The 20,112-nt window shown below is 42.6% G+C and overlaps 1 protein-coding gene across 3 annotated transcripts in view; it reads left to right on the top strand.

The window, feature by feature from the left end:
* Positions 1-20,112, top strand: part of ELF1 (E74 like ETS transcription factor 1) — a 520,762-nt gene that overhangs the window by 89,695 nt on the left and 410,955 nt on the right. Inside the window, exon 1 of one of the 3 annotated variants that reach the window (XM_029602967.1) lies at positions 12,808-12,960. The exons of 1 other annotated variant lie outside the window; for it this stretch is intronic. The gene's annotated coding sequence lies outside the window, so the exon portion shown is untranslated. Of the gene's footprint in view, positions 1-12,807; positions 12,961-20,112 lie in introns of those variants that run through there. One more of the 3 variants, XM_029602973.1, reaches the window with a different exon arrangement.

Consider the following 20,112-nt stretch of genomic DNA (forward strand, 5'->3'; position numbering starts at 1 on the left):
GGCTGGTCGGGCTTTGGATGAGCGTCTGGGGTTAGGGTGGGAATCCTGTGGAGTTGAAACAGGAGGTGTGAGGAGCTGGGTGTCCTGGTGGACTGGAAGAGGCTATGGGAGGATTGGGTGTCCTTATTCTGAGAGAGACTGGATAGTCTCTCTCAGAATAGCAGGAGGGGCGTCCTTCTGCTAAAAGATAGAGGATGAATGAATAATGATAGAGCTTCCGACTGATGAGGGGTGAGCGCCTGTCTGCTGAGTGAGGGAGGTGAGTGATGGGTGGGTGTCCATTTGTAGATGTTATCTGTCAGTTTGTCGAGTGAGTCCGTTGAGTGTCTGTCTGTAGCGTGAGTCTGCAGAGTGTCGATCTGAGTGAGGAGCAAGGATGAATGAATGCAGAGTGTTTGTATGATGAAGATATATGGAGTGAATGAGACTGGGGGTGCAAGACTGTGCTGATGGTTTGGAAGGAAAGGTGCCTTGCTGGATGTTGTTCCGGTGCGCAGGCCCCTTTGTCGCGCTCATTAGGCACGCGACACCTAGTGCCGTCGAGCCCTTTAAAGGGCTCCGGGCGCCTGGCTGACGTCTGCTCCGGCGAGGGCGGGCTTACCATGTTTTTTTTTTTTTTTTTCTGTTCCTGTCCGGCTCGGGGGATTCCGGTGCTAGGTGGCCACTCTTCCTGCCTCAGGTCCACCTCCCCTGACCCTGACTGGTCAGCACAGGGAGGGCCGACCTCTTGTTTCAGCATCCAAACAGTTAATCTCTCAGAACTTTTCTGTCCTCTTTTTTTTTTTTTTTCAGAACAGCACTTTTTAGATGATTTTGAGTTCTGCACCTGCTGTGGGATGGCTGTAGCCTGTCTGACATTCTAGTTTTTTGTGCAGGGCGAGTGTATTTAGGTCTCTTACTGAGATCTTCAGCTGGTTGTTTGTGTTTACTTTGAGGTGACAGGTGAAGCTGGACCACACCAGTTCATTTCTGTAGATTATTACCTGATTGCCTGCTATGTTTGTTTTGGTTGAGATCACAGATAGCACAAAGGACAGTAAATATTCTCATTCAGCTTACAACCTTTTCTACCAACTTTTAATCTCCAGTTTCCAACAAGTTCACTTCCCCTGCATTCTGTGTTTTACTCCACAGAACTTTTTGGCTTTTTTTTTTTTTTAAGCATATTCCTTAGAACAGTATGCCATTTTCCTTTTTACCAGTGTTTGACTTGTAGAAAAATTGGTTATCTTGAAGCATATGGAAACTAAAGATACTTTTTTTTTTAATACATAAAAATTGTTTTGATTTTTATTCAGCTTTCATGACTGATCAGCCACACTTCAAAGCAGATTACATTTAGGTACTGTATGGATTTCCCTGATCCCAGAGGCTTACAATTGAAGAACCTGATTTATTAAACCTTTTTGCCCATTTTGTGTCTATGGGGAAAAATGCTTAGTAAATGATCCCCTAAATTTGTTCCTGAGTCAAAAAAAAAAAAAAAAAAAAGGGTGAAGACTTTCCCAAGGTCACAGAGTTTTAGTGGGATTTGAACCTTGGCTTCCCTCTTTCACAGCCTGCTGCTTTAACCATTAGGAGGCTACTCCTCTCCTAGTAGTCCCAATTGAGATAAAAATGGGGGTCCACTTCAGGTAACTGGAAACAGAGACCTGGTTTCTTCCCCCACATGCCATTTTTTCATCAAACCGAAAACCATCAATTAAGTTGACACTTCTAAAATACCTTATTAGTATTTAGGAGAATGCAAAAACAAAGAGAAAGTCATAGCCGTGGGGGTGGGGAAGGAGTCATGGTCATCAATAAGTGTGTGACACCCGGTAGCCAGATTAAGAGCTCATGATATAAGTTTCTGGAAGGAGCTCCGGTGCTTGGCTTCTGGCCTCAGGACTGGTGCTGTTATGACTAGACTAGGAGCAGTGATGTAGGGTCTGCTGAAATAGGGAAAACTCCATGGGTTGTTGCAAATTATAGCTCACTAGACCTGGTTCCGAATGAGATGGGGGGAAAAAAAGGAGAAACTACTGAGTTGCCACCCCCCATCCCCCCCCCCCCCCAAAAAAACATGTTTCCTAACTTGCTATTAAAAAAAAAAATAGAGCTCTGGCAGTGCTTTGTTATGATTTACAGGTTAGTGTTCTTTTCATCAGCCAAAGTATATTTTGCTGTGAGTAGGAAATATATATAGTATGTGCTGGCAATTAATATATACCATAGAAGACCTGTGACTGCTAGTGGATGCTCTGTTCTGACAGGACTAGGGCATTTTATAGGACAAACTCCATTATTTTTGATTTGTTTGTTTTTTTCTTTCTGAAAAAATCTTTTAATTAAATAAAAATAGGAAACAATCTGTGGAATGGGTCATTTCTGGGAGAATGAAGCATTGTGTTCCAAACAATCAGATCACTTGAATCCAATTGAACATTCTGTTTGGGTTATAGGAACACACATATTATATTGTAAAAATAAGCCTTTCTACTGAAGGTGTCCCATCACTCTAGCAAAGCCTGAGCTGTCCATTGTAAAAATAAGGAGATTAGGAGTGCCCAACATGATTGTCAGAGGAGGGATAGAAAGACTGAGAATGAATGAATAAATAGATAAATATCAAAGAATACAACAGCTAGCTTGCTACCCTGTTTTTGATCCTCCCAAGACCAGTTGTTCCAGTGACTAGAGTTGCTCTCTGATAGGCTGATATAGTAATCTGAGTGTTAAGAAATTGCCCTGGTTTTCAGCACATATTTTCATTGCCCACCTTAATTTGTTTGTTTAACTCCTGATGCAATAAGCTAATGCATCAGGAATTAAAAAAAAAAAAAGCATATTTTGTGGTAAAATGTGTGTTTGGCCCAGGCCGAACCTGCATTTTAACTTGGGAAGGTGGGGAGGAGGCATTCCTGATGAGCCAATGCCGCTTATCCTGAATACACCTTTCTGCATTGGCCTTTGAGTGATGTGCTACCAACTCTCCCACTGAGGTGAAAATGAGGTGGATCTGATTAGCATTGGCATTAGGAAGCTTTGGCCAAGATTTTTCATATCCATTTATCGTAATAGGATCCTCCTACTTGCAAAAATCTATCTCCTCTGGACTTTGTCGAGGCTTTCCCCCCAACTCAGGATCCTGCCTCTGTAGCTCTGCATATTGGTTCAGTTTTTATTATTTGCACCTTACTTTTTTTTTTCCTGTTCATTTTTGTTTAATATCCACTTCTGACTTTAAATAATTTTGCCTCTTGGCAATCAACATTGTTTAACTTTGTCAAAAGAACGTGGGTTGTTTATCATTTATTAAAAATTAAACTCTGGGTAAGCACAGAGTTTTCTGCTCAGTTTTAGCACCATCTCTGAGGAAGGAAGTGCATGCACATTTCTCAACAAAAGGCATAACATTGCTGCGTGTAGAGGCCTGCTTGGACTGCCGCTGATCAAGATATAGATCTTATAACTATTTCCATTGGCATTCCATTACAATGTTTAGAATGAGGTACTGGGTTGCCGTGCTAATCCCCTGGGATACAGAGGAAATGAAGGTCAACACATAATTTATAGGTAATACCTTATTACTGGTCTAGCTTAATATATTTGTGACTAGCTTTCTAGAACTATAGCTAGCTCATTAGGTTGACACGGAATGAGCTATTTGTAAAGTTGCCAGAGTATGCAACTACATAGGCAACTAGATTGTAATGCAACTACATTGTTGCATTACAATCAAGGATGTAAATATTGTTTAAACAGTTAACTGTAACAGTTTAAACTACTGAAATTTAAACAGTTAACCATTTAAATGATAAATGCAGCCTGTAGGTGCAGTGGGACGATCCATACCCCAGTGTGCCTGCACACTTCTTGGGGTGGCCAGTAGCAGCCCAGCCTATTTCACTGTGGGGAGCTGCGCAGCATGCCAGGAAAGGGGAACCTGGAAGTCAGCCATTGGATTACTTGACTAGGTCCCTGCTCATATTGGCAGATATATTATCATTTTTACATGGTGAGTTTTACATCCCTAATTACAATAGTGGTGATGGTTTTCAAAGCTGTACTAAAATGTTTAAAGATGGTCATAGCAAGGAAACAAAAAGCCCAGTACTGCAATGTGTTCTTAATGGATGCAAAGGTGCAACCAATAACATTAACTGTTCACCTGCAAGTTATCCTGGTGTCTGGATCTCTGATTTCTGTTGTCACACAGCACAATAAATATCTCTCTCTTAAATAATTTGTCTTGATTGAGCCATTTAAGAATGACATCTTTCAAGAGATGGTAAGGATAGGAAAAATCCCCCAGTTTTAAATCAAGTTTATCTTAATAAAAATGTAATTTGAGGTAAAACATGCACCAACCAAGTCAAAAGGTTTATTAACAAACATTTAAGTTTATTTAATTTATATTTAAAGCCCTACTTGTATTGCAGTAGGAGGCCTAATACTGCAGGATCTACATTCTCCCAGGACAAGCAGGATGGTAGTCCTCACATATGGGTGACATCATCAGATGGAGCCCTGACATGGAACACTTTTGTCAAAGTTTCTAGAACTTTGACTGGCACACTGAGCATGCCCAGCATGCCCCCAACCCTGTAGCCACCAGGGGGTCCCCCTTCAGTCTCTTTTTTTTCCGCCCAGCAGTTGCCTCGTGGTTTAGGGGCTCTATAAGAAATTTCTCACAACTTTCCTCATGGAAATATTTGAATTTTATTTTCTTAAAAATCCCTCACTGGGGTCCCCCATTGCGCTCCATTCCCTCTGATGCTCGGTAAGTATTTTTTCCAGTACTTGCAGTCTGTTCCCGGCAGCTTACTGCTTCGGTGCCCGATGGTCACAGACTGCGCGCCCGCCAATTTTTAACATGGTGACCGGGTTTAGAAAATGCCTCAAGTGTCCGAGGACCATGTCCATAACTGACCCGCTTGAAGTTTGTGTTTTGTGCTTAGGCCCCTCGCACAACGTTCGTCGATACCCTAGTTGCTTACTAATGACCCCCAAAGGCTGTTGCGCTTGCCTGATCAAAATGGAGCACTTGTTTGCTTCAAAACACACTGCTCCATTGACGCCAGTTCAAATGCCACCAATCGTGGAGGGTCCATCGACTTCTGAGATGATTCGCTAGGAGCATCATGGACAGGGTGACCGTCCGTCACCGACTCAATCGAGGACATCAGTGTCATCGTCTTTGGTGCCATGGAAAGATCGGATCGAGCACCGAAGGAAATATCGACACCGGCACAGACGGGTGTTCCCGACCGGTGCCGACACCGATACCACAGTGGCATCGACTTCCATCGAGCTGCCTGCGAAGAGGGCCCAGGGAGAGAGGAGCCCCATCCTCCTCTGGACCCAGGACCCCTAGGCATTCCCCACAGATACCGGCGCCGGGCACCGAGCCTCCATGGGCCTCCGTGGAAGCTCCGGTGACTCCTAGCCTGCCTCCTACCCCAATAGCCATGCCACCCATGCTGGCTTCCTGGGAGGAATTGGACCGCATGGTCCAAGAAGCAGTGCTGAAAGCCTTACGAGGCTTTCAATTGCCGCCGGTGCCAGCCCCCATACCAGCCCCAGAACCGTCTCCCTCAATGATTGCACTGCTCCTCAAGCACCTCAACACGCTCATTGGTGTCTTATTGATTCCTCTGCCACCGGACACGCTGGCATCGAGTTGTCCATCGAGGCCTCCACAGGTCCCGATTCCAGTACTGGGTTCCTCGGAGGAGGAAGGATCGATTCCTGGCCACGTCCCTCCATGGGAACATTCGATGCTGGAGCCCATGCCAGGGCATCGGGACTACAGGTACTCAAGTGCACCTCATCTGCCCAAATGCCCTCGATGCCAGCACAGATTCCATCGATGCCAGTGCCACATACATCGATGCCTTCCCGCCCTCTCAGCTTTGGCATGCTTCCTCCATCAGGAGCTCCGCCGGGAGAAGGGGAAAGTCCCTATAATCCATGGGACGATGCATCCTCAGATGATTCATCATGGATGTCCAAGGACTTGCTCTCAGAGCATTCACTGCCAGAGGAAAGGCGAAAATCTCCTCCAGAAGACTTCTCCTTTGTCAGTTTTGTCAAAGAGATGTCTGAGACTATACCATTTTCACTAGTTACGAAGGAAGATGCTCGCCATAAGATGTTGGAGGTCTTACAATTTGTAGATGCTCCAAAAGAAATAATGGCAGTACCGGTGCATGACGTTCTTTTGGACCTCATGCACCGCCTGTGGGAACATCCAGGTACAGTACCCCCAGTCAATAGAAAGACAGATGCTACCTACCTGGTTCAACAAGCCCCATGTTTCCAAAAAAGTCAGCTGCCCCACCACTCTGTAGTTGTGGAATCAGTTCAGAAAAAGGCTAAACGATTGCACCCACATTCCTCTGCTCCTCCCAGTAAGGAACAGAAGGCATTGGATGCGTTGAGACGAAGAGTTTTCCAAGGGTCCATGTTGATATTGCAAATTGCAGCATATCAATTGTACATAACCCAATATACCAGAAATCTCTGGAAACAAGTCCAGGAATTTGCGGAGATATTGCCTCAACATCAACAGGAAACTTTATCCTCCATCCTACAAAAAGGAATGGAGCAGGCAAACATGAAGTCAGAGCTGCCTACGATTATTTTGAAACAGCATCCAGAGTCTCGGCAGCGGGCATCAGTGCTAGACGCTGGGCCTGGCTTAAGACCTCAGACCCACGCCCGGAAGTACAGGACAAACTGGCAGATCTACCCTATACCAGAGACAACCTGTTTGGGGATAAGATCCAGGACACAGTTGCCCAATTAAAAGACCATCGGTGAAGCAGAATTCTGTGATAGTAGACTATCCTCCAGAAATTCATAGTCCTGTTTAAATCGTGTTTAACTCAGAAACACTGGTACCTATATCTTCATGGGGTCTCCAATTACAAATATTGAGCTATCTAGTTACAAAATACTCCAGTTAACAGTCTCTGGCATTCATAATTGCATAGGTACTTTTATAGGTACTCTTATATGTGATTAATGAGAAAATCACTTAATCACTTAATAACTTACTTTATACTGTATACCTCAGCACATCCCAATCCATGTTGGACATAGGAAGGAAAGGGAATGGGAGGGTGGAGGGTGGATGATGAAGAGTAAACATAAAAATGAAAAAGAAAAACTCAATCAATACTTGAGGGGGAGATATTCATATATGGCTAATACACTTATTAATATATCTGTTAAAAGTTGATGATGTTTTCTCTACAGTTCCATTCAATGATTTGTCAGACTGAGCTTTTTATGGAAATGACTTGTTAAGAGGTACCAGATCATTGTACAAAATGTTCATTGTGGAAATCTTTACACTTAAGTTTAATAAAAAGATATAAAAAAAAAAAAAAAGACCATCATGAGACCCTGCGTTAATTGTCAACTATCTCCCCAGATGTTCCCTCCGTAGCCCACAGAGTCACGCATAGAGAACCCAAGAAACAATTCTAAGGTCACACAGATATTACCCTCCTGCATTCCGTGCATGACCGGCTCGGGCACCTCAGAGGGGATATGCGTGCCAAGCGAGAATATCTAGAACACAACCAGCTCCACAAGCTGGCCCTGCATCTGGATTTTGACTCTTTCCCAGAGAGCAGCAACCATATTCCAGTGGGGAGGCTGCCTGTGCCACTTTGCAACAAATTGGCATCCAATTACCACAGGCCAGTGGGTATTGTCCATCGTAACCCATGGTTTCCGTCTAAATTTTTCAAAATTACCCCTGGACTTCCCACCCAATCCATCCTGGAATTGGGATGACCACACAGGGAAACTCGAGTCAGAGCTCTCAACCCTTCTGTCAATCAGAGCCGTGGAACTGGTTCCACCGAATCAGCAGGGAAAAGGGTTCTACGCCAGATATTTCCTAATTCCAAAAAAGACCGGCGGCCTCTGGCCTATTCTGGATCTCCATGCCTTGAATACATTTCTTCACAAGGAACGGTTCAAAATGGTATCCCTGGGCATCATGCTTCCTTTGCTCTCTGGACCTTCAAGATGCATACGGTCATATTGCAATCTCCCCACCTCATCGCAAATATCTGCGATTCATGGTGGGTCACGGTCACTATCAATACAAGGTACTACCATTTGGCTTAGCCTCGGCGCCTTGAGTCTTTACAAAGTGCCTGGCAGTCGTGGCTGTGCAGTTACACAGCAGAGGCGTATACATTTTTCCATACCTGGACGACTGGCTCATAAAAAAGCCAGTCAAAGCAAGGAGCCCTCGACTCTCTCGGTCTCACCATAAGGCTTCTAAACTCATTGGGATTTCTAATCAATTATCCCAAATCCCAGTTGACACAGTTTCATCTTCTCTCCTTTATAGGAGCAGACCTAGACAAGACACTGTCCAGAGCATTCTTACCCTCGACCATGTGATTACGCTGTCTAACCTTGCCAGCTTTATCCGCCGCGGGAAAAGAGCCTCCGCTGGCCAGCTACTCAGGTTGCTTGGCTACATGGCATCAACAGTCCATGTCACCCCTATGGCACACCTTGCCATGAGAGTGACCCAATGGACTGTAAAATTCCAGTGGCGACAAGCTACTCAACCGCTGTCGTCTCTGGTACACATAACTAGCCAGCTTCATCTGTCCCTTGCATGGTGGACACACAAAGCCAACTTACAAGTGGGTCTTCCTTTCCAGCAACCGGCTCCTCAGGTGACCTTAACTATGGATGCCTCCAACTTAGGTTGGGGAGCCCAAGTCCAAGGCCTTCAAACTCAAGGGACTTGGACAACAGCCGAAGCGACCCATCAAATCAACTTTCTGGAGCTTCGAGCAATGTGATACACCCTTTATGCATTTCAGGACTGCCTCTCCAACAAAGTTGTCCTGATTCAAACAGACAGCCAAGCTGCAATGTGGTACCTGAATAAATGGGGGCACGGGCTCTTATCTGCTCTGCCAGGAGGTGGTGCAGATTTCGACCTGGGCCCTGTTGCATTCTTCTGCGAGCCACTTATCTAGCGGGCACTCAGAATGCACTGGCAGACCACCTCAGCCGACGTTTCCAGCCCCACGAATGGTCTCTGGATCCCTCTGTTGTGAGCAGAATCTTCCACCGGTGGGGCCATCCAACCATCTACCTCTTTGAATCCAGTCAGAATCACAAAGTGGAACACTTCTGCTCTCTGCACAGGGACCTGCAAGCACCAGCCAGGGATGCCTTCGCCTGTCCCTGGAACCAAAGGCCTGGTGCTTATCTTCTGATTCCGCTCATAAGCAAGACTCTCGTGAAGCTACAACAGGACCGGGGCTTAATGATTCTCATTGGCCTGTATTGGCTGTGCCAAATCTGGTTTCCCATACTTCTCGACATTTCTGTCCAGGACCCCATTCGCCTGGGCATGTCGCCCAATCTCATAACACAGAATCACGGCAAGTTACGCCACCTGAACCTCCAGGCCCTCTCTGATGGCCTGGATGTTGAAAGGTTGATACTACAACCACTCAACCTTTCAAGTGACGTGTCTCAAGTCCTAGTAGCTTCACGGAAGCCTTCCACGCAGAAATCCTACCGCTCTAAATGGAAGAGATTTACCTTGTGGTGCACACAGAAGGGCTTGGATCCCTTTTCTTGCCCCACATCGAGTCTGTTAAACTATCTCTGGCACCTCTCGGAATCTGGTCTCCAGACATCATCTATCCGAGTGCACCTTCGTGACATTTCTGCTTACCATCAGGGAATAGGGGATGCCCCGATAACGGCTCAACCCCTGGTGAGTCGCTTTATGAGAGGCTTATTAAAGCTTAAGCCTCCTCTACGGCCACCGGTAGAGGCATGGGATCTCAATTTGTCCTTGCACAGCTCATGCACACACCTTTTGAGCCCTTGCACTCCTGCAAACTCTGATACCTTACATGGAAAGTTCTTTTCCTAGTAGCCATCATGTCTGCTCGTAGGGTAAGTGAGTTACAGGCCCTTGTGACCTACTCACCCTACACATGGTTCCTCCATGACTGGGTGGTTGTTTGCACTCACCCTAAATTTCTTCCTAAGGTGGTAACTGATTTCCATTTAAATCAGTCCATAGTCTTGCCCACTTTCTTTCCAAGGCCTCACGCTCACCCGGTGAGCGAGCTCTGCACACCTTGGACTGTAAGCGTGCTCTTGCGTTTTACTTAGACCGCACTACAGCCCACAGGAAGTCCACCCAACTCTTTGTATCTTTTGATAAAAACAAACTTGGGAATGCGGTGGGCAAGCAAACACTGCCAAACTGATTGGCAGACTGCATTGCATCCTATTACCAGCAAGCAGGCCTTCCACTACAGGGACGAGTGAAGGCACACTCAGTCAGAGCAATGGCAACGTCAGTAGCACAATACTGTTCAGTACCAATTGCTGACATCTGCAGGGCTGCAACATGGAGCTCTCTCCACACCTTCACAGCTCACTACTGCCTGGACAAGGCTGGATGACAGGATTCTGTCTTTAGCCAGCCTGTCCTAAGAAATTTGTTCCCAGTGTAGGAACCCAAATCGTCCTACCTCGACCTGCTGTGAATTTCAGGCTGCTTCATCCTTGCCAACAGCACCCCAGTTGTTGTGCCTGTTGCACATGTTGTATGCTGCTTGGCCTCATATGTATGACTCAGCCTGTAGCTTGCTATTCACCCATATGTGAGGACTACCATCTTGCTTGTCCTGGGAGAAAGCAGAGTTGCTTACCTGTAACAGGTGTTCTTCCAGGACAGCAGGATGTTAGTCCTCACGAAACCCGCCCGACACCCCGCGGAGTTGGGTTCGCTTACGTTTTATTATTTTATTTTTCGCTTGTACTTTTGCTACAAACGAGACTGAAGGGGGGGAGGACCCTGGTGGCTACAGGATTGGTGGCATGCTGGGCATGCTCAGTGTGCCAGTCAAGTTCCAGAAACTTTGACAAAAGTGTTCCGTGACAGGGCTCCATCTGATGATATCACCCATATGTGAGGACTAACATCCTGCTGTCCTGGGAGAACACTTGTTACAGGTAAGCAACTCTGCTTTTTCTGAAAAATGCAGATTTTTCTGTCTTATTGCCGCTGAGTGGTGGACTGTTTGAAATTTAGGTTAGGGTCTTTATATTCTATATTTCTGTAGAATCTTCAAAAAGGACACAGAGAATTGTTGGCTAGACAGAAATGCACTTGTGAAACAGGATGGTTTTTTTTTTTTTTGGAAATTGTGTGCATATGTGACACAAAATTAAGTTGCTGTTATTTTATTGTGGGTAATCTGTTAAATCATATGTCCATATCTTTTTAATTATTTAACAAGCCACAGACCTTTACTAGATTGAGGGTGTTACATTAATAATCTGGGTTTAACATCATTTCGTAGTGGCATGGCCTAACGGTTAGAATAGGGGGCTGGAAAGCAGGAGATCCGAGTTTTAAATCCTACGTCTATCACTGACACTCACTGTAATTTTGGGCAAATCATTTTTGACTCTCTTTGCCTAGGTACCTATTTAAACTTTCTGGGGTTGGGACTTGTTTCTGTATGTACTGTAATTTGTTATAAAGCACCCTGGTACACAACAATCTATAAACACAGATATAAAAAAAAAGTACCTCTGAATAATTTTTTTTGTTTAAAGAAACTGGTGACATTATTTTTATGTGATGAGTTTGAACAAAAACCTGATGATCCCAGCTGCACATGCTTCTGCCCACTCTGAAGAGCCAGCGTAATAAGCTGTGCTGAGCTATACTCGCAGTTTTACCCACAAATGTGCACACATTTGTTATGTGCAGACTTTGCTTTTGATGCATCCGAGGCATTTTGTGTGCAAGAAATATGTGCATAAGCCTGGGTAAAATTGTGTGCGCATATTAGCACTCCTCTGTTTAAATCTCATGTTAATGAAGGCATTGACTATTACACCCTGATGCATGTAGGCTTAATGTATAATTTTTGTGCATAAATCTTGCTTTATGCACACAGGACACTGCAGAGAATGTGTTTTATGTTTGGTAAGCATGTCTTCTGCATACGTTTATGGGTTAGCACACTTTTTTTAACTAATGCATTAGTATACTATTAGCTTACTGCATCAGGAGTTAAATTTTTCTTTTTGCATATTTATTAAACTGTGCAGTGAATTTTAGCACACAGCTTAAATGTACAGTTTATCACATCGGCTCTTTTGAGAACACATGTATGCACAGGTGGGTATCAGGTTAGTATATTTGGGAGGATTTGCTAGGGATTTCTCTATTTTTTTGTTCTTTGAAAAAAAAATGCAAATATTTTGATATTTGCCTTTCTTTCAGTAGTCAGCTCAGCTGCATGTTGAAGAATATCCTTACCTCATTTTGCAAGGACCTGTTGATAGGAGTTTAACTCATAGCTGTATTATGCTACTGTATTACAAAGCTATCACCTACAGCGTGTTAGCTGACCTTTTATTTTTTTGCATTTGACTGGATTAACACATTACCTTTTACAAATGATCATTTCTATTTGTGTAACTTGTATCAGAAAGAGGTGCACTATAGTCTTTTTGTTACACTGGATTTAAGGATCAGCGTTCCCTCTCTTTTCTGGTGGTTGTGCTGTATTTACTTTTGCTGTAGAGGCTGTTTGGCCTTTGCTCTTGGTGGCTTAAGGTACGGCTGGGTGTTTTGGCACAGGCGGTGCTCTCTTCCTGTCCTGCCTGCTGCTGTGTGTGTGTGTGTGTAGATGCTTGCTTTTTTTTTTTTTCTCTTACCTGCAGATTTGCATGTTGACCTAGCAGAGTAATTGGGCCCACAGCAACATGGGCGTGCCTCCCTTAGAAACACTTGGTTTCACGTATGACTCATAAACTGAAGCACAGACACTACCACTTCCCCAATCTACAGGAGCCATCTTAACTGCAAGAAAACTGCTAGCTTCCTTTCACAAGCTGTCATTGGGCACTATGCACAGACTGAGTGAAAAACAAGGAATTAAGGTAAAGCATTTTTCTGTGCTAGTGGTTTGTTTGTGGTCTTTTTTTTTTTCCAAGTACTGCACTGTACCTGTCGAGGATTCTGCTTGATTATGCCCTCTGTCTCTTGTGAAGGTAGCGCCTTCGTCACATGCTTCACTGCATGTAACTGCAAGGAGAAAACAGAGAATGTCAGTTTGTTTGGTGCTAGGTTAATCTTTTCTTGTTTCTCTGAAATTAACTTTGAAGTTTCCTCAAAAAAATAAGCCAGCTCAAAAAAAAATCCAGTAATATATTTTGTAATCTAAAATCAGTTTGTCAAATTTATTTGTAAGCAGTTCTGACATCCTGTGCTGCTTTTCTTCAAGAGAGTAAGCTACTGTGAATCTCAGGGGTGATTCCTCTTGCTGAAAAAGTTTCACTGCTGTCATTAAGCCCCCCGGTGAAAATCGGACTGATGTCGACAGGGTTTATTTTTGAGCTTAGGAAGGCCATGCAGCTGAGGCCTGTGTTTTAAGACAGCTGCTCACTTTGTTGCAGATCTGTGGTTTGAACGTTGTGGCCGTTACCAACAATAATGTTAAAACACATAATAGCGTTATTATTACCCCCAAACGGAGGGAGATGTTTGATTTTAGGACTGCCTCGAAAAGCAGATGTAGGGTTGGTGTCCTGGTCACTTCTGAGCTGCTGAAAAATGGTGGTATTTCTGTTTAGAATGAAATTATGTTCTTACTGTGTTGTCCCATGTACTGGTAAGCTTTACCAGTTCCAGTTGCTGAACAGTTCAGCAAAGTTTTTTGTTAGATTACAATTGTCAAAATGGAGCAAGAGTTCAGTGTCCAACTCTTTATTAAAAGCACAGGACCTCCTCTCTCTATAGTTGCTCTTCAGAACAAAGGTATTATTTGCTTTAGTATAATCAACTATATCTTACAGTCTGATTTTTGAATGTCCAAATTAAATATATATCTATTATAAAAGGAGGTGTGTGCAGTGAGGTGCAGTTTGCCAATAAGAGTAAGAGCCCTACTTTGAGGTTCTGCATCATACTGAGTAAGTGTTCATGCAATTATAAAATGTAGAAAAGTATATTTCTGTACATAATGCATAAACAAATTAACTTAAGCTGGGTTATGGGAAACCTTTTCCAGATACTATACTAGAAGATTGGCACTTCTAGTGCCATTGAAAGTAAAATTGGTTTTAGTGTGTCCTTCAGATTGGATCTGAAAGATGAGTTGAAAATCATGGCAAGATGAGTTTGCAGACTAAAGCTGAAATGTCCAGATGATTTGCCACTGAAGTGCAGTAGTGTTTGTTCAGGGACTGTGTGTAAACAAGCACAGGTGTTCTATATAACTCTTCAACCAAGGAACAAGAGCTGCTGCTTCTGAAGCATGAAAATGAGTCTAGAGATTTTGGCTAAATACCTTTTGAAATGTGGTTGAAGGAGAAGACTGCAGTGTGTTTATTTTTTTGCCTGGAAACTTGTGATCACATTTTGTGCTCTCTGCTTTGGGGAAATGATAGGGAATCCTATATGTCAGTTGGCAATTTGTAAATGTTAACTGCAAAGCTTGAGTGCAGTGGCTTTAATAATGGTGTACCATTACCTTCTTAAATGGCAGTGATGTGACTGAGAATTGGCACTTTAACTCTATTTTCTGGATCAGAGTTTTTATTCTACTTTTTTCTTACCTAGGTATTTCCTGAGCAGCAGTAATAGGAAGTGTTGCGTTAAATATTACTTATTCTAATGCTATGCACGCTAATGTGCTGTTTGAGACTGCATCAAAAGCAGCTAGCTGCCCTGCAGTATATTATAAAAAGTTGTCAATTCATTGTTTTTCAAAAGCAGAGCTTCAACATGAAGTGGTCCTTTAAGACAGCTTGTGCTGTGTAATTATGAATATATCAGAAAACTTGGAAGACTTTTAATATGAAAACAGCACAGAATAATTTAAAATTTACATTTCTTTGACAAGTAGGTTCAGTGGAGCCATACAGAGGATCCTTCCAGAACTTTTTACGAAACCTTTCTAGGAATGATTGGTGATTCTGGTTATTAATACATTGCTAGGCTTGCAGCACCTCAGCTTTAATTATTTTCCATCATCGGAAGATATCCTTCTAGATCTAGACCATTACTGTAATCAATTCTTCAGTTCTTTTTTTGTTCTTGTACTGTCTGGAGCATTTTTATCAGTCATGATTTTCTGCTTTTTACCTCTTTAGCAGCCTTTGCTATGTTTTTGGTGATTACAAGTTTTTTTTTAATTTCATCATTGCCTTATGCCCATTGCATGAAAGACCTACATGTAATGTAGGTCTTTCATGCAAACATATATAGAATACATGTTTCTATACATATATATTTCTATGAACATGTATAGAATATACATATACATATGTATATTCTATACATGTTCTATACAAACATGTATAGAATATATGCTACAAATTATACTCCCATTCATTTGTATTCATATGTTACAATGTTTTTTACTTCAATAGTTTAATCAATTGTTATCTTGTTAAATGTAAAATAGGGCAGATCTCGCCCTATTCAACCTGTTACCTGGAAACCGATGTGATATCTCGATCGAATGTCGGTATACAAAATAAATAAATAAATAAATAATGCTAGTGGCCTGGCCACAATGTTTTTTTTCACAGCTCTAAAGATTTATTTCAAAATTTTATTTCATGTTTATTTCCTGCCCCCCCACCTCCCCCACAGACTGAGAAGCAAACCAGGGGCTTCCAGAGATTCCCATAGTAGTCACAGAAGACTTTTACTCTCTTATGACTAAAGGAGAGGTTTGTGAGATGCATCTAGTCCAGGGCTTCCCAAACTGTGGGTTGGGAGCCCAAATAGGGTCACAAAACCTTCCACTGGGGTCATTAGTGCCTCAAATGGCAGTGTTCCTCATGCACCAGAAGCAGAAGCCTTAGTAGTGGAAGGAAACATGGGGCCTACATGCACTCACATGCCCTACATTGGCCCCATCCTTGTAGGAATTTCAGTGGTAATAGAAAGCCCTGTGTGAAGAGGGATTGGAACACCTGCAAGGTCTGTGAGCTTACATTGTATTCCACACATTAAGAAAGGTGGCAGGAAGGCAAAACAATTACTGGCATGATTAAAAGGTGAGGTAAAAGAGGCTATTTTAGCCCCCCAAAAAAAGCCTTCAAAAATTGGAAGAAGGATCCATCTGAAGAAAATAGGAAAGCATAAGCTTTGTCAAGTTAAGTGTCAACATTGATAAGGCACGCTAAGAGAGAATTTGAAATGAAGTTAGCCATAGAAACAAAAACTCATAATAAAAACTTTAAAAAATATATCCAAAGGAAAAAAAACCCAAAAAACCCGTGAGGGAGTCGGTTGGACTGTTAGATGACAGAGGGGTTAAAAGGACTCTTAGGAAAGATAAGGCCATTACAGAAAGACTAAATTAATTCTTTGCTTCTGTGTTTACAAATGAAGATGTTGGGGAGATACCAGTTCTGGAGATGGTTTTCAAGGGTAATGAGTCAGATGAACTGAACCAAATCACTGTGAACCTGGAAGATTTAGTAGCCAGATTGACAAACCAAAGAGTAGCAAATCACCTGGACCAGATGGTATGCATCCCAGGGTTCTGAAGGAACTCAAAAATGAAATTTCAGATCTATTAGTTACAATGGATGATTTTAAAAAAGGTTACAAATTTTATCTGAAGACTGGAAGGTGGCCAAGGTAACCCCAATATTTAAAAAGGGCTCCAGGGGTGATCCGGAAAACTATAAACCAGTGAGCCTGACTTCAGTGCTGGAAAAAAATAGTGGAAACTATTCTAAAGATCAAAATCAAAGAGCATATAGAAAAACATGGTTTAATGAAACACAGCATGAATTTACCCAAGGCAAGTCTTGCCTCACAAATCTGCTTCATTTTTTTGAAGGGGTTAATAAACATGTGGATAAAGGTGAACCAGTAAACATTGTGCATTTGGATTTTCAGAAGGTGTTTGACAATGTCCCTCATGAGCGACTTCTAAGAAATCTAAAAAGTCATGGGATAGGAGGCAATGACATTCTTGTGGATTACAACTGAGCACCATATTGTGACAGAAAACAGAGAGTAGGATTAAATGGTCAATTTTCTCAGTGGAAAAGGGTAAATAGTGGAGTGCCTCAGGGATCTGAACTTGGCCTGGTGCTTTTCAATATATTTATAAATGATATGGAAAGGAATATGATAAGTGAGGTAATCAGATTTGCAGATACAAAATTATTCAGAGTAGTTAAATCACAAGCGGCTTGTGATAAATTACAGGAGGACCTTGCGAGACCTGAAGATTGGGCATCCAAATGACAGGTGAAATTTAATGTGGACAAGTGCAAGGTGTATAGAGGGAAAAATAACCCATGCTGTAGTTACACATTGTTAGGCTCTATATTAGGAGTTGCCACCCAGGAGGAAAAAGATCTAGGCATCATAGTGGATAATGTATTGAAATTGTTGACTCAGTGTGCTGTAGCAGTCAAAAAAGCAAACAATGTTAGGAATTATTAGGAAGAGAATGGTGAATAAAATAGAAAATGTCATAATGCCTCTGTATCGCACCATGGTGAGATCCCACCTTGAGTACTGTGTACAGTTCTGGTCACGCATCTCTAAAAAGATATAGTTGCACTGGAGAAAGTTAGAGAAGGACGACCAAAATGATAAAGGAGATGGAACAGCTCCCCTATGAGGAATAGTTAAAGATATTAGGTCTGTTCAGTTTGGAGAAGAGACAGTTGAGGGGGGATATGAGAGGTCTAGAATGGTTAGATTTGAATTAGTTATTTACTCTTTCAGATAATAGGATGACTAGGGGGCACACCATGAAGTTAGCAAGTAGCACATTTAAAACTAATCGGAGAAAAGATTTTTCACTCAGTGCACAATTAACTCTGGAATTTGTTGCCAGAGGATGTGGCTAGTCCACTTAGTGTAACTGGATTTAAAAAATGTTTGGGTAAATTCTTGGAGGAGAAGTCCATTAACTGCTATTAATCAAGTTGACTTAGGGAATGGCCTCTGTTATTACTGGCATCAATAGCATGGGATCTACTTAGTGTTTGGGTACTTGCCAGGTACTTGTAGCCTGGATTGGCTACTGTTGGAAACAGGATACTGGACTTGATGGACACTTGATCTGACCTAGTATGGCAATTTCTTATGTTCTTACGCTGACTCATTATGAATGCTGATGCTGCTTGGAGATCACCATCAAGCTTGAGACCAGCCATGAGGGTAGGAGAGGGTTGAATGATCATGGGCCGGTGAAGATTGTCATAGCTTCTCTCTCTCTCTGTCCAAGAGAAAAATGTTGCCCCTGTCAACAGTTTGCTGTCTCTTCTCACCAGTTGGTCATCTACTTTCGATCTGGACCCAAAGAAAAATGTTGCCACTGGCCCTGACCTAGGGGGATTTTTAGAGAAGGCACTATTTGAAAGGAGGGATCAGATGCAGGAGGGGTTTTAGGGTTAAATCAGCTGGAAAGGGATTGGCTGAGGAAGTGAGAGAGGGTTGATGACTGAAAATCAACTGGATAATGTGAGAGGAGATGGGGTGTGAGAGGGAATAGCTTGGGGGTTGTAAGGAGGAGGTGAGGATTTATGGTGGGAGGGGATGAGGTGAGAAGGAGAGTTGATAGAGAATCAGTTGGGGGTTATAAGAAGGGCTTAGGCTGAAAGGATCAATTGAGGGAATGCAAAAAGGGGGTGGGGGGTAGGCTGGGGAGATGAGGCAGAGGGATGTAAGGCGATCAGCTTGACCAGGTGGAGGCTAAGAGAAGAAAGTGGATGTTGAAGTTGATAGAGAATCAGTTGGAGTTCATCCCTAATCTAGTCTGGTCGACCTATGATGCAGTTGAGATGGCATTGAAAACCTCTACCATGGCAGAGTAGCATGCATAAGGGAATTGGTCTTCTGGAAGACATGCAGTAAAGCTTGCTGATGTGCCATCCTTGAGTAACAATATTGTTGGAGAGAAGGTGATTGGGACTGGTCTTGTGTTAATGAAATCTACAATCTCCAGACCTTCTCCGCTTCCACTTCTGGTCCCATTTTCACACTTTAGAAGTATTTGAGCGAATTTCAGAAGAAGCAGCCCTTTTCTTAAAGGAGCATACATCTACATGGTGTTTTCAACAAGACACCAAGGCATTGGCAGGGTGATCAAAGGTTCTCACTGCCATTCACCTAGTCAAAACAGAGGTTGGGAATTTTGACTGGGTCTGGGAGAAGTAATTGGTTTTCTAACTCAGGGCCCAGAAGATTCTTCTATACAGAGAAGCCTGATGTTCTTGGCAAACCATTAACTCTTTGTACCATCAAGCCTTCTGGGTCCTTTGAATTGTCAAGGTCAGCTACATATTACACCCTCTGTTCAGGCTGGCTGTCTACCCCAGGACCTTCTATGATTAGAAATCTCTTCCTCTTGTGATCCATAGTGATTGACCATGCCCCACCACAACAGAGGGGGCAGGGATTTCACTTTTAGATACTTTTTGGATACCAAAATTACTGAGAGATTTAGACCCATTGTATATTTGACATTTATACATTCCTAAATCCGTGTACATGTACACCCTATATTGTTACTTATATAGTTTTGCATTGTTTACTTCCCAGTTTCTTGTTCTTAGGTCCTCTCCCCCACCCCAGAAATATATACTGCAATTCACATTTTTCTTTATAATCTGCCTTGTGCCTTCCTAGAAAAAAATGGAATTTCAAATGGAAATAAATACATTGGAAAAAGTTCAGAATGGCTTCTCTAGATACCATTCTTCCAGTCATAATGGAGACTGGCTGTTATCTCTGGATTTCAAGGAGGCTTATATGTACATACATAGCTGCAATAAATGTAAAGAACATTTGGGCACTAACCATAATTTTTAGGAGCTAGGGAAAAAATGTTTTCTCCTTGTAACTTGTGCTATTTTTTTCTTGGTGGTGATGGTTTTTTTAGTCATCTTATTTCCTTGTGCTTTGCTGTTTTCATTTATTTTGCCTGTTTTTTCCAGCTCTTTGCTTCTCTTCCCAAACCTCTTCATCTTTTTCTTTCCAATCACTTTCACACTTTTCTGTCCAGTTTTTCTATGCATCATTCCCACAACATTCTTCTCCTTCCAGTC

Source organism: Rhinatrema bivittatum, chromosome 5, assembly GCF_901001135.1.
Source record: "Rhinatrema bivittatum chromosome 5, aRhiBiv1.1, whole genome shotgun sequence".
In the NCBI taxonomy this organism is placed as follows: domain Eukaryota; kingdom Metazoa; phylum Chordata; class Amphibia; order Gymnophiona; family Rhinatrematidae; genus Rhinatrema; species Rhinatrema bivittatum.